This window comes from Notolepis coatsorum, assembly GCF_963971535.1.
Source record: "Notolepis coatsorum genome assembly, chromosome: 9".
NCBI classification, from domain to species: domain Eukaryota; kingdom Metazoa; phylum Chordata; class Actinopteri; order Aulopiformes; family Paralepididae; genus Notolepis; species Notolepis coatsorum.
The window spans coordinates 90,061,920-90,072,149 of NC_140173.1; the positions used below are offsets into that span (position 1 = coordinate 90,061,920).

General features: G+C 44.6%; 1 pseudogene across 1 annotated transcript in view; it reads left to right on the top strand.

The window, feature by feature from the left end:
• LOC311234693 (coiled-coil domain-containing protein 92-like) overlaps positions 1-9,550 on the top strand; it is a 74,439-nt pseudogene extending 64,889 nt beyond the window's left edge. The window contains exon 2 of the transcript in view: positions 8,896-9,550. The product of the transcript in view is annotated as a coiled-coil domain-containing protein 92-like (transcript). The remainder of the gene's footprint in view (positions 1-8,895) is intronic.
• The last annotated feature ends 680 nt before the right edge of the window (positions 9,551-10,230 follow it).

Below are 10,230 nucleotides of genomic sequence, written 5' to 3' on the forward strand. Positions count from 1 at the left end.
TAATAATAATAATAATTAGGGCTGTCAGTTTATCGTGTTAATTAGATTAATTACACAGCTAATTATCGCGTTATGAAAATTTACTCAAAATGTATTATATTTTTTATTTTAATATTTTTAAATCTCATTCATTCCATAAGAACGTCGAATACACATTTACAGATTTTTTTTTAATATGGTCCATTTGCATGTTCTTGGTATCTGATTCTAGGGACATCTATAGATCTCAGGGAATTTATTCCCAGTGTCAGAAATACTGTGTCTGTTACTAGGCTTGAGTAAATTGTAATGAACCCAATGAGAATATAATTTTTTTGTTATGTTTGACTGTGAATAATACCATGCTAAAATTTACCAGAATTGAAAAATCTAAGCAAATGAATAAATGGAACATGATTAAACAGGAGGTTTTGTAGATACAGTACTGAATTCTGCCCTCCGGACACATGCCATTTGAAATATGATTATAGAATATCAGGCCTAAAATGGTTATGCGATTAAAATGCGATTAATTAGATTAATTAATTACAAATCCTGTAATTAATTAGATAAATATTTTGTATTGCCTGACAGCACTAATAATAATTCATTTTATTTGTAGTGAACTTAACATTTCACAATGAAATCACAGAGTACAACAGGTTAAAAACAAAAGCAAGGCAAAGGAAATAAATATAATAAAATTAAAACCAACATATAACATAGGCAAAACTAGGGGCAATTCCCAATACAAAGACAAAGTGGAATTAGCAAAAGGCTCTATTAAAGTGGAGGGTTTTTAGACCTCGTTTGAAGATGTCCACAGACTGTGGAGCTCGGAGGTGGTCAGGGAGACCATTCCACAGCCTGGGAGCAGCCGAGCAGAAGGCCCGATCTCCCATGGTGCGGAGCCTGGTCCTGGGGTGCTGGAGGAGGTTGGCTGTGCCAGATTGGAGGGTGCGGATGGAGCAAGACCATGTAATGGTCTTCAACAAGATGTTGAAGTTGATACTACAGACCTTTTCAGTGGAACAGCTTGGGCCCAAGTGTACTATCAGCTATGTATATTAGCAAACATTGCAACAGGATATAAATGTGGACCACTTCAGAATGTTTACGTTGTCTGTACCTGATTGGCAGCCAGTGTAAAGATGCTAGATGAATGTGGTCCCCCCGTTTTGGATCTAATTGACTTATCACAAATCCCGCCCTATTTCCTTGATTCTCCAATCACAACTGCAAGTCAACTGCATACTGATATTTGCAGTAATCAAAATGCAAAGATATATGCATTAGTCTCTCGAGGCTTTCTTTTGACTGTTTTACGTAACATCACGGTAAAGAATAAGTACCTGCTGCCCCTCATCAGCTCTGCCTTCGGTCCTCTGCACGGTGCCAGTGTCTTCTCCAAGTTGGACCTGTGCAGCGCTTGCCACCTTGTTCGCATTCAGGAGGATGACGAGTGGAAGACTGCGTTTAATACCCCTATCGGCCACTTAGAGTATCTCGTGATGCCGTTTGGCCTTACCAACGCCCCAGCAGTCTTCCAGAATCTGGTGAATGACGTCCTCAGGGACATGAATATTTGTGTACCTGGACGACATTCTAATATTCTCCAAGGACCTGGATACTCATCAACGTCATGTTTGCATTGTTTATTTTTTTTGAAAACCTTTATTTATCCCCGAGGGGAGATTAAGATGTCCTTTACAGCATAAGCAGCGTAACAGCAATTTAAAAACAGCAATTAAAAAACAGTTTATACATAACATACATGTGTTAAAAACAAGATGGACAAGTACACAGGGATAAAAATAGCTAAAATAGGACAAAAAATTGCTAAAAAAGTGGTGAAAAAGAAACAAGTCCAATCATGAATGTGTTGTTAAATAATTAAATTAATAAATTTGTTACAGTCCACAACCCAGTTCACAGCAGTTGGCCCGTCCTGGCCCTGCTTGGTTGTGGAGCCTGATTGCCACAAAGGACTGCCCAAAGCGCTTTGTGGTATGTCGGGGGGCAAGGGTGCTTTCGTAATATGGGCGGAGGCCAAACGGTATCCTATTATTATGCAAAGTCTAGGCACTTATCACCTAGACTTTGCATAATAATAGGATGCGCGCACTTCGAAGCCCAAACGCTGTTTGACCGCGGTTGCCCAGCACTGCACCACTGTCGGGGGGGGGATGAGTCTGTGGCTAATCGTGGACCGCTCATCATAGAGGGGGTGGCAGGGGTTCTCAAGGATAGCATGCAGCTTCCTCCTCGTCCTCCCCTCTGCCACCACCTCCAGACTGTCCAGGTCCGCTCCCACCACAGAGCTTGCTTTTTTTACCAGTTTGTTTATTTAGTCTGTGTTGGTGTTGCCCCCCCAGCATACCACAATGAAAAAGAGGGCTTTACTGGGCTTTGCAAATTTTTATTGGGGATTATCGGCTCTCACTTCCACTACCTCTGTTTTCCATTGGTCTCCTGAGGTGGATGCTACTTTTCTCTACCTCAAACGCTGCTTCGTCTCCACGGCCGTCTTGGTCCCGATCCTGACCTACAGTTTGTGGTGGAGGTTGACGCTTCATATACAGGAGCGGGAGCTGTCCTGTCCCAGTGGTCCCGTACAGACAATAAGCTCCATCCGTGTGCTTTCCTCTCTCGACTTCTATCCCCAGCGGAGAGGAACTATGATGTCGGCAACAGGGAGCTGTTGGGTGTGAAGCTGGCGCTAGAGGAGTGGTGCCACTGGCTAGAGGGAGCGGTTCTCCCATTTATCGTTTGGACCGATCCTATCTTCAGTCAGCAAAATGTCTCAACTACCGTTAGGCCCGGTGGGAGTTATTTTTTGGGTGATTCAACTTCATGTTGTCCTATCGCCCGGGCTCACAAAAAGTCAAGCCCGATGCCTTGTCTCATCTCTTTTCAGTGGTGGAGCCCGGTCCTGACCCTCATACCATCCTGCCATCCGCTTCCTGGCTGCTATCACCTGGGATATTGAACGCACGGTCAGGACTGCACAGTTTTTAAATATGTTCCCCCATCCCAATGTTAGTTGTTATGCCAATTCCCAATCCCCTTCCTGGTCGTTGCGCACTCTACCCCCTACCGTCGGTCTGGGAGGGCGGATACTATCACATGCTTCCTCCGACACATGTGTAGTCAGCCCACCGCTTCTTTTCACCTGGCAGCACGGACTCTCACTGGGAGAGTGTAACGTGTGGAAGGTCACACTACCTTTCCTAGATCCTTCCCTTGCTGTGCAGGTGCCCCGACCGAACTGTAGGAGTCGCTGTTTACAACGACCCACCCACGCCGGCTTCCCACCCGCTAACACTGCCAATTGTGTTAGTATGGACGGTCGGCCAAGCCGGATTCAATCCCACTGGCTATGTGGTGGTAGACAGACGCTTAGTCCGTCATCGGTCCTTTCTGCGTCAACCGGATTATTAACCGCTCCTCTGTGCGTCTCTGGCTGCCCCGCTCTCTACGGGTCCAACCGACCTTTCATGTTTGCCGGATCAAGTCTGTTTCTTCCTGCCCTCTGTCCCTCCCTGCCCCCATTTACATTTACATTTAGTCATTTAGTCACTTACAAGTTCTGTACGACAAGTCATCAGGAAGGGCACAACTCTATCAGCTGAGTAACAATGTTCATCAAAGTGTTGAGTGCTACAGTGTAGGTTAGTTTATAGGACAAGGGCATGACAGTAAGGTTAGTTAGGGTTAGATATCTTTTTTTATTTATTTTTATTTCAGATAATGGTTGAAGAAGTGCGTATTTAGTCCGCGGCGAAATATTGGACGGGTTTCGGCTGTTCTAACTGGGGTGGGTAGTTCATTCCACCATTGTGGGGCAAGGACTGAGAATAGGCGGCTTCTCCTTGATGACCCTCCCGGAGCTCGGATAGGAGTAGGTCTGAGGCGGCCAGAAGATGCAGCGCGTAGGGGTCTTGAGGGTGTGTAGTTGGAGACCATTGACCGGAGGCGGGAGCGGTTCCCTTTGCCGCACGGTATGCTAGGTCGAGGGCCTTGAAGCGGATTCGTGCAGCAATGGGGAGCCAGTGCAGGTCCCTAAGAAGTGGGGTGACATGGGCCGACTTCGGTAGGTTTGAGATCCGGCGGGCCGCTGCATTCTGAATGAGTTGAAGAGGCTTGGTGGCAGTGGCCGGGAGGCCAGCGAGCAGTGCGTTGCAGTAGTTGAGGCGGGAGATTACTGTTGATTGGACGAGGAGTTGGGTGGCTTCTTTTGTCAGGAAGGGCCGAATCCTTCTGACGTTGCTCAGGAGGAATCTGCAGGTTCTGGTTGTCGCTGCGATGTGAGCAGAGAAGTTCAACTGGTCGTCGAGGACAACACCAAGGTTCTTGGCGGTCGGGGACGCGGTCACAGCTGCATTCTCAACTGTGATGGAAAGGTCGGTCAGGGGGGAGGATTTGGCCGGCAGGTGGAGCAATTCTGTTTTGCTTAGGTTCAGTTTGAGGTGGTTGGTCGTCATCCAGGCGGAGATGTCAGACAGACAGGCCGAGATCCGCTCAGAGACGTGGATATCTGAGGGAGGGAAGGAGAGGAAGAGTTGAGTATTGTCGGCATACCAATGATACGAGAAGCCATGAGACGTGATAATGTTACCCAGTGATTTAGTGTAGAGGGAGAAGAGAAGGGGTCCTAGGACCGAGCCCTGGGGGACACCTGTCCGCAGGGGGCGGGTGGCCGACAGGGTCCGTCTCCATGACACTTGGTAGGAGCAGTCATTGAGGTATGATGTCAGCCATGTCAGCGCAGAGCCAGCCACTCCCATTCCTGCGAGGGCCGCGAGGAGGATCTGATGGTTCACTGTGTAAAAAGGCTGCAGATAGGCTCCTGGATGAATGCCATTGGGGTCTCCAATAACTGGTGGATTGGGAGGGGTATGGCCAGATCGTAACTTCGTATTTCCCAGTTAGTCGTATTATTCTGCTCTCGTATAGTATATAAAAGACCTGTCTGCCATTTGTCATTGTCTGCATATTGGGTTCAATACGCCTAGTCATGACAGGAACAATTATTGCCCTGAAAATGAATGTTGTCATGATATTTGTAGATGTTTTTTCATATTCTCAACTGTTGAAAGACTATCAAGTCCTCGGTATATTCAGGCTACCCGATATTGCCCTCTGTGTAAACAGGGTTTTAAATTAGAGTATGCTGGGATGTTTGAAGATAGAGCTGGACTGGAGGCAGAGGGACATCGCTGTTTCTGAACTGGAGGCGGAGGGACATCACTTTCTGAACTGGACTGGAGGTGGAGGGACATCGCTGTTTTTTAATCTACTGACCTGGATGTTGCTCTTTCAACATGGACATGCTAAGGAATGGTTAATGAGTTCTGCAAAACCTACAGAAACAATTTGTCCTGCCCAAGTGTCTGATAAAACTGGGTGAGTCTGGGTGAAACGTTTTTTTCTCTCTCTTCATTCTTATTTTTAACTAAACAAAGTTTTATGAATTGTCTGAAGTTGACCCCCTTTATCTGGGAGACATTGAACAATTGAAACAGAAAAATATATTTACAACAGTAATTGTATACATTAGCTTTTTTGCCTGTTCTATTATTATTATATTTCTATATAATCTTTTACGTAACCTGTAGATGATTATGAGCCAAATGACCACTTTTAGTGCTAGTAAGAGTTGTTTGAGTGTAGAACAGCAGGGCTTTGCTTGCACCCCATCTTCCCCCATCTTTGATGGCAGTCCTACAGGTCCTAAAGGTAGTTTTGATGGCAGTCCTACAGGTCCTAAAGGTAGTTTTGATGGCAGTCCTACAGGTCCTAAAGGTAGTTTTGATGGCAGTCCTACAGGTCCTAAAGGTAGTTTTGATGGCAGTCCTACACATTTTCACGGCGAAGAGATTGTGCACCTAGGCAGAGCATCAATGGAGCTCATAACATAAAAAATATTTTCTTTCCCGAATAATAATATCTGTGTAATAGAACAATTTGTGTCCATCTCATTAGTGATTTCCCAAATTCATATTCGGATTCTAACTCATCCTTTGTAGACATCTCTATTGCTCTTGCTTTTATTGCTCAGCCTATACATTGATTGCTTTAAGCAACTCTAGTGGTTTGTTGTCTGCTTTGTATGTTAGGCTTTTGACCAAATTTAGACAAAAGACTCAACACTTTCAAGTTTCAAATGAGAGTAAGTGAGAGAGAGGGAGATGGGGGTTGATTAAGAGATAAAGTGCCAGAAAGCATATAAAAAATGTGACCCAGTCTAGCAAAAATGCCTACAAGTCTCCATTTTCATTTTCCAGATCTTTCCAGATTGTGAAAGTACAGTATGTAAGCTTTCAAATGATGTGTCATACTTTGAAATCTGAGAATGTTTTGAATATCATATATTCATTTAAATATTGTAAGGCAGTCTGTTTTCTAGAAGACTCAAGGGGAGAAATGGCCTCGCAAAGATTTTCACACTTGAGCTAGTTTGGGCTGGGCGTGGACAACTACCCTTACCTGAATAGCATTAACAGAATTAAGTGTTGTCACAGTAATGACTGGGAAAAGTCTACATGGCATTATACAGCAGATAACCTACCCCACATGACATTATGCAGTAGATAACTATAATCATAGTGAGATACTGGTGAGAGCACTAACTATAATCATAGTTACATAGTGGTGAGAGCACTAACTATAATCACAGTCCTCATATCCTTACATATCAGATGTATGTACAGAGTTGTAGTATCAATATGTACAGTGATGTACAGTAAAGTATAAAAACAATCGTTTTTTCTCCATTATTATTAGCCTAGCTTAGCACAATGAATGGAAGCGGATGTGCCGGTTAGCTAGGCGAATAACGCAGCCAGATAGCTTTCTACTGAATCCACAGACACACACACACACAAACACACAGCCAGCATGTAGGCGTTATGTATTTCTAGCGTGATTCATTCATTGACTCGTTCTTTAGAAAGCTACAGATGAAGCCAGGATTAGTCCTGGAACCACTGTTTGGGGACCGTTTGGGCACCGTTAACGGTAACAATGACCAGCGGGGGCGCTCGAATACAGCTGGTGTGACAACGTGCCGACGTGCCTGCTTTCTGTTCATTCAGGAAGAGCTCCGCCCTCGACAAAGTGAGAGAGAGAGAGGCAGAGAGAGAATGAGAGCGAATGGACTAAATCCACTGTTTTCTGACCACATGTTTTGGCTAAAATACATAGTATTGTATTGTATGTATAGTATTGTATCATGCCTCGTTTTATAAAATGTCCTTTGGGCGCAATCGTGTTTTTTATTATTTTTTTAAGTCGCCGCTTTTATTATGAAATTCGTGGCTCTGTGCCTCACTTGTGTTCAACTTGACCGACCACTGCCCGTGTCTGAGACCAAACAATTTGCATCGATTCCCTGGCCGTGCAGACAACCAAGATATTCGCCAGAAGTGGATTAAGAATACCAACGAAAGGACTTTGTTCCCACTAAAAACAGCACGGTAGGTTTTGTCAGTCGACAATCTCACATAGGCAAATGTTAGCATACAGCTGCCTAGCCTAGCTAGAGTGTCTAGCCTTAACATGGTGAAAACACGTCTTTAAGCTATTGTATTGTACCCATTCTGCAATCTGTTAATGACGTTTTCAATCGATCAATCACTAGCTAGCTAGCTAACGTTACTAAACGATATATTGATTGATTGAAAACTTTAACAGATTGCAGAATGGGTACAATACAGACCAGAGAAAGACTTTCGTCTTGTTTACATCAGGGTCCCCAGACATTTATAAAATACACAACATACACTACTGTTACATCCAGACATTTATGACATACAGGATATACAGACAACTATGTCTATATATATAGACAGTTTCTAAAAGAGAATATATACATTTGAGGGGGAGGAAACTGTACATTGAACTGTACATAACTATCAATAGACTAGCTAGCTATTTGTCTGTATCTCTGTCTAGATATATGCATGATTAGCTATTGATAGTCTGTGTCTGTTAAATCAATTCAATATTGCCAGAGACAATTGCACTGCTACTTGCTTGGCAACATTGTAACAAAATGCAGTCGTGCCAATAAAGCATTATTGAATTGTATTGACAAGAAGGCAATTTTTTTAGTAATCCAGACAGTTCCCATACCTAATAATTGGCCGTCTGTCTAGATAGGTAAGTAGATAGATGCATTAGCTATTTATAGTCTGTGTCTATTTTCATGTCATTTTCCATACCCAGTTCTCTTCTTTTTATGTTGCAGGTACCTGTCAAACTGGAGACTCTTTCATTGGACTGCAAACAGGGAGGAATACAGCCAGCCAGTCACAATCAAAACCACAGGCCAGAGAGAGACAATCACAGGCCAGAAAGTGGTACTGTTGGCCAGACAAGGTTCAAATCTTCCTCCGTTTAAACAAACAGGACTCACAACAGAGCAGAAAACTGTCTTGAGCCTGTAAACATCTCTATTGTTAAACCTACATGTATGGGATCCAAGCCTGCTTGATTAATAACAAACACATATTTCTATAATGTTGTGATAGAGCCTGCACAAGTATTATCTGTTCCAAGGTGATGGAGCCTACGGTAGTAAAGATGTAAAGAGTGTGCGGACAGTGTCTGGTTTTAATGTACTAATGGACTGATGGTCAGGGGATGTGTGTGTGTGTGTGCGTGTGTGTGCGTGTGTGTGTGTGTGTGTGTGTGTGTGTGCACGTGTGTGCATGCATCTGTATCGATGTCTTTCCCATTCATTGTGTTTATGTTTGTGTACTTGTGCATGTGTGATTGTGTGTGTGTGTGTACTTATGTGCTCCTATCATATGTATTGTACTAATAATAGTGTTTACGTTCCATGTGTTCATATCTGGCTTTATAATAATACCCGTACCATGGTACTAACAGTGTGATACTGTGTGTGTGCAGACAGCAGCGAGGCCCGCTGCCAAGAGCTGCAGAGGAGGTGCGAGGAGCTGGAGGCTCAGCTGAAGGAGAAGGAGGAGGAGAACACGGAGCTGCTGCGGGACCTGGAGCAGAAGAACGCCATGATCTCGGTCCTGGAGAGCAGCATCAAGGAGCGGGAAAAGAAGTCAGCCCGGTCTGCTCCTACAAGCCCGCCCCTCCCCCCGCCAAGGACAGGCAGCCCGAGACCCCCCGCCGCCGCATGAAGAAGAGCCTGTCCCAACCTCTCCACCCGGAGCTCACGGAGGTCTACCGGCTGGGTTCAGATGGGAGGCGCCTGGTTCTCCGGGAGGTGGTGGATGCCATGCCTGACCCTACCCCCTTCCTGCAGGCGGGCAGAGAGACACTCGAGCCTCAGGTCCTGCGAGAGCAGCCTGCGCTTATCCCCCCTATAGCTTCCGAGCGCTCCTCCGTCTCTCCCCTGAGCACCCTGTCCAGCCCCCACCACAGCCCCGCACGGGACCGGCAGTATCGGGCACACGTGGGCGTGGCGCACAGGATCCCACATGGCACCCCTCCCCTGGTCCCTCCCGAAGCAGAGCTGGAGACGCTGGCTGTGGACCAGGTGAACGGGGATAAGGTGGTTAGGAAGCGCTCAGGGGCAGACAGAACTGTTTAACACACTGCAAGGGCAGGAAGGAGGCTCACCCACTGTGCTACCTGCTTTTTATCCAACACTGCAATTAAATACAACAAAAAGGAAGGGAAAAATCACTTTGTTAATGGTCCGCCTTGAGAACTTTTCATAACGTAGAGGAGGACTACTTCTAAGCATGCCAAATATTTTGTTTTAAGCCCATGTGACTTACTACTGTGCACATCCTATTGTTTTGCTTTGCTGTTCATCTCACTCATGTCTTACGTGGTGCAGACAACACATCCTCAGCCAAATCTCTGCATTAGTGCCTGCTGAACCAGTTCATTCATACACCTATTGTCATGGCTAATACTTAACACTGTCTCTGTTTATTCCATCTTATCAGCAATACAGCTCAGTCATATCAGCAAGTGATATATAAAAGATATTTGCAGCTACATACATATTATACAATTTAAATTATTAAATGTATACTCCCTGAATGTCTTTCATCTTCTTGTGATGTCGGTATAGGAATATCTCATCTTATCCTATCCTATATACCTGAAGAATGGTTGAACAGAGAACACGCTGGTAAAAATACTCTTATTATCACAAGAGAGCCAAACTCTAAATGCATGGATGGAAATTACAATAAGCATTTACAAAATAAAGACGATAACAGTATTTGTTAAATTAATCATAAATCGTACAAATTTATG